Raw genomic sequence first — 5,390 nt, 5'->3', positions numbered from 1 at the left:
CGTGTTTTTGGCTGTTTGGCATATGCTTTGGTGCCACAAACACAACACAGAAAATTGGATGATAAGGCTGTCAAATGTATTTTTGTTGGTTATAGTGCTGAAAGCAAAGGTTACAAGTTATATCATCCACAAACAAAGCATATTATGGTTTCACGGGATATAGTGTTTGTAGAAGATTTTGTTCAGCCCTTGCTGTCATGTACTAGAGACAATAATGTAAGCTCACAGAATATTTATGACACTTTGTTGCCTCTTTTCAACGGTGAAAATACGAATGTAAGTTCCAATGAGGCAAATGTATAGCCTATGGGGGTTTTTAAAAATGTTATAGATCAACCTATGACTGATGCAGATGTACATGATGTACTTGATGAGGAAAGGGCTGCAAATGAGCATGCTAGAGGTATGCCAAAATGGATGATGCACACTTTTCGTGACAGTAAATTGGATGCACCTTTGTCTAGTCGTACTCGTTCAAGCTCTCACCATGGATCTTATGCATCAGATTGTTATGCTTTGGATGTGTCTAGCTTACATGATGTGGAGGAGCCTCTGTCTTTTGATGAAGCACAGAATTCATAAAATTGGATGGCTGCCATGCAATCAGAATATGATGCACTTATAGAAAATGACACATGGACTTTATGTGATTTGCCTCCTGAAAAAAAGGCCACTTCGTACGACTTTATGTGATTTGCCTCTTGGCAAAAAGGCCATTGGTACGAAGTGGGTTTACAAGTTGAAATGCAAGCCGGATGGTGAAATCAATCGCCATAAGGCTCGCCTTGTTGCAAAGGGTTATGCACAGCAAAAAGGCATAGATTATGAAGAGACTTTTGCTCCCACTTGTCGTATGACTACTATGCATTTTCTATGTGCATTGGCAGCTCATTTTGGTTGGGATGTACATCAATCAGACATTGTTACTGCTTTCTTGAATGGTGACATATTTGAGGAAGTTTATGTAACGTAGCCTCGTTGTTTTGTCATAAAAGGATAAGAGGACAAAGTGTGCAGATGTAAGAAGGCTTTGTATGGGTTGAAGCAATCTCCTCGTGCTTGGTTTGAGAAAGTTGACACTCATTTGGTTAACCGAGGCTTTCTAAAGTCCAATAGAAAGCACATTGTATGTAAAGCGTGAGGGTGATATACTTCTCATTGTGGTTCTTTATGTCAATGATTTGCTGATCACTTTGTATGTAAAGCGTGAGGGTGATATACTTCTCATTGTGGTTCTTTATGTCAATGATTTGTTGATCACTGGACCAAATGAGAGACATATTGCTGAATTTAAGGCTGATTTGAATGCTACTTTCAAGATGAAAGATTTGGGGTTGTTGCATCATTACTTGGGTAAACAGTTTAAGCAGTGTGATGGTGATATTGCCTTGTGTCAGAAAAGTTACATAGAGACATTGCTATGTAAGTTTGGACTTGAGGATTGCAATCCTATTGCCACTCCCATGGAAACAAGTTTGAAGTTGAGTCTACATGATACTGGCGATCCTGCTGATATCACTCTTTACCAAACTGCTATTGACTGCCTCATTTATGTATGCAACACGAGGCTAGATATTCAGTTTGCAGTCTCACAGGCCAGCAGATTTATCCATAGCCCAGGGTCTAAGCATTGGCAGGCTGTCAAGAGGATTTTCCGCTACCTTAGTGGCACTTTGCATCTTGGCTTGTTTTATCCCAAGGGGGGATCATTGCCACCAGACTTACATACTTTTTTGGACTCAGATTGGGTTGGTTGTTTTGACACGCTAGAAAGGGGGAAACGAGAAAACCACCAGCACACTCAGTGAATGCCTCTCTGTAGCCCAGTGATCTCACAGCACCCCTATCCCCTAATAAACACACACCTAAACTCACAATCTAGCAACGATTATTGTCCAAGCTCGGTTCCGACCAACCCATACTATACCAAACCAGTTGCAAATCACGTCATGATAGCTTCCTCTAGAGCACTATATACCCACTTATAGGCAATTCCATAACAAACAATACAAGAAATTCTATCAAGTACCTTGCATGCTCCCACTTTCCTTCAAGCTTTCGAGCATAGGAAACACTCACATACTTGTACTCAAAGTTCATGCATACACGACATATACATATAGGCATGAAAGAGAGAAGGATGAGATGAAATTTTCACAGGCAGTGGAAATAAAGAGGCTCACAACACTTTGACTAATTTTGAGAGTATACAATGATGGAATTTTTCAAAATGGCCTTGGTGTAATCTTCTGTGAGTCCGCGATTGATTTTGGCAAGCTCTCTTTGTTCTGCTTACCACCAAACCTCTGGCGGCCCTTCTCTTTGCATAATCCTTGTTGCGGCTTCCTACTCATTTTGGCCCTACACACTAGCCCTTTGATAGCTCTATCTCCTCTTACTTTGTCTTTGGCACTGCAACGGCCCCTTCTTGTGCCACCACAGCCTTCAAGAGATCTGGCCGCAACCAATCTATGGCTGCTCCCATTTCTGCTTTAGCACCACCCTTTGCTATGGCCACCCCCCCTGTATACCCAACGCGTTGTTTTTTTTCCTGGTGATGGTGCCGCCTTCTGCATGCAGAGCCCGACTCCTCTCAACTTGCTCAACTTCACCTGGCCTTTTCACGCCATGCGCTTTCAACTTCTCCTCTTAAATAAGCCCTTAAGTTCCATTTTCAGCCCTCCACGATCTTGCAATTTGCGAGCCCCCTCCTTTGCAGCGCTGGCCCCTCCCTTCTGTGCAGCTCGTGGCCCATGTGCTACCAAGCCCGACAAGATCTGGCTCTTTCTGCTTACGGGTTCATCCCCTTGCGCTACCAAACTCCATCCTCCTTTGCTTGCATTGGTGACACCCAAAGCTATGGAAATTGTGCTTCTCTTTCGTACTCAGCATCTACAGCCCCTTCCCTCCTATCAGCCCTCTGCAACCATCTGGCGGGCTCCCCTATGCAGCCGGCCCCGTTATCCGCTCCCACCTGCCTGCTACTGGATATGGCACCCCGCCATACTTCCTTGCTCTGGCCTTCCTTTGTGGTGCCACTCTCAGCCCACTGCAGCCTCCTCTCATGCACTCCCCGGTCTTGCATGCGGCGGCCCTTCCTCTCCTTTCCCTTACTGCTTTCCTTGCTGCAGATCATAGCGCCGCCACAAAAAAACATTGTTTTTAATTTTTTAGTCTTCAATTTCAGCTTCCTATTTTTAAAAAGATTCGATCTTGGCCTCGCATCACACGCACTCCATGCTTCCGACTGTCTACTGTCTTACATGCATATCTTTGATCACCAATGCCAAGAAAATTCAACTAGCTTGCCTTAGCAACATCAAAACAAAGCTTCAAGGCCCGCTCCACAAAAATGGTTCCCGGGTGACGAGATCTTTGCCCAAAGAGGTGAAGACTGATACGACTGTTGAGCAGCCTCTGCTACCACGACTCTCAATTGGATATGTGCCTTCAATTATATAAAATGCATGAGCTCATTAAACTGGAGCATTGATTCATGGTCGCACTTGTTCCAGGCTACACCTAGCAAATGCACCATCGCTCTCCTACCAACCTGCAAACTGCTATATGCCTGTTGTTAACAATTCCATGAGCCGACACATTCTGGGTGTACCATCATTGCCCACCCCCTCGTTGAGCATTCATGCTCAACCATAGCATTAGTTAGGTAAATTAAGACTATAGAGAGAGAATGATATAAAATAGCTACATAGATTGCAGAAGAAAAATGATAGTGGCTATAGAAATAGGATAGAGATAGAGAGAAAAGCATCTACTATTGCATCACCCTCCAGGGTCAAATGGAAAGCTCGAAGCTCCCACAAGCATGGCATAGAGTCCACTTGGATCAAATATAAAGCATTGGCTGTGGCCATCCACGTGTAAAGCATGTATATCCAAGCCTTCCTTTGCACTTGTAGGCCAATAGACAGGCCACCCTGCCTGCTCTTCATAGCATGGAGCTTTATCACCCTGCATCCATAATTCTTCGTGTCCGCTATAAGCACACTTGCCATCACTTGAGAAACTTGAATCATAAGCAGTTATCCTGCCATCTGCTACAGAATCCTCCATGGTATAGTCCACTTCAAAAAAGCCTCGCCACTGATACAAAGATACCTATAAAGCAACCTCCAATAACACATGTATCCATAGCATCACATAAAGTAGAAAAACCCTGCCATTTGCCTCCACTTGCTGCCTAGCCAAGCAAACCTGATCCCTTTGCAAACCTGTATCCAAATCTTCTAAAATTGGCATCAAAACCAACTCTTCAGACTTAAGAGTATGACCTGCTAAAGCTTTAACTTGTTCTTCAAATACCTCATCACCTGCAAGGTTGGTGGCACCTTCCTCTTTGCATGGAGCCTCACTCTCATAGGTTGCACCTGTATCAGCTTCCATAGAGTCATCTGCTGGAGCTAACTCTCCACGACCACAAACCAACTCCAAAACTTCAAAGTGCACCTTGACATGCCCATCAAGGCAAGGTTGCCCCACCCCCTGCATAGACAAATCAACTCGACATACCTCCGCTTCTGCTTCTAGCTCCTACAAGTCATCCTCGAAAACCTACTCTTCAATTAGGTCAGGTGCACAATCAAACCATACCTCTTCCTCCAATAGGGACTCACCATCACGAGACACAAGATAGGGTTGCTCGATTGGCCTGTTCACACAAGGCATCTCCACACTTGCACTATGCTCCTCTTTTACCTTCAAATGACTGGCAGGCAACTCGTATACATCTTGCTCCACTTCATCTACATGAAAAACATCATAACTTTCATACCTAGAAGACACGGACTCCGTCTCCCAAATGCTATTTGTGTCCAAAGCACTGCTAGAGCTATGAGAGATGTCGGACTCCTCTTTTGAGCTTGCCAATTCTCGTACCACTGCTACCTTCCTCGTTGCTGGTTCTGGAACCAACACTTCTCCTTTGAAGTCTTTTATCACTTTTTCCTCTTGAGCAAGCAAGCTAGGTGGCATCCTGAATATACCTCTTTGTATCTTTTGAGACATGGTTGGCACTTGTTCTACTTCTTCTATCATGGCATCACCTTCATGTGCTTTGATTACATGCATATCAATAAAAAAAAAGGAGCTTTTACCTCTTGATGCTCATCAATCTGTTTGGGCCTAGGTCCACTAGCTGTCGCAAGTATAAACTGTAGCAATCCTGCCTCCATCTTCTTCTTCATCTTTTGACTCTTTGCTCTGGCAACTTGGACAGATTCATCAAAGGTCCTTGGATCTTCATAATTCACTCTTCACAAAAATAGGGATGCAAGCAAGATAGAAACCTTTCCAGCTTAAAGTATCCTACATTGGTTGCTTGGGTAGCAGCCACAAAATCCCCCCAGTAAGCTTCAAATTTATCAACAAAA

General features: G+C 43.9%; 1 pseudogene; it reads right to left on the bottom strand.

Moving 5' to 3' along the window:
- Positions 1 to 3,783: 3,783 nt before the first annotated feature.
- On the bottom strand, positions 3,784 to 5,088 carry LOC147420408 (uncharacterized; annotated as a pseudogene).
- Between the last annotated feature and the right edge of the window lie 302 nt (positions 5,089 to 5,390).

Source organism: Adiantum capillus-veneris, chromosome 28 (assembly GCF_014529385.1).
Source record: "Adiantum capillus-veneris isolate H3 chromosome 28, ASM1452938v2, whole genome shotgun sequence".
Classification (NCBI taxonomy): Eukaryota; Viridiplantae; Streptophyta; class Polypodiopsida; order Polypodiales; family Pteridaceae; genus Adiantum; species Adiantum capillus-veneris.
Note: the sequence above shows the minus strand (reverse complement) of the source record. Positions and strands in the feature narration are given on the sequence as shown.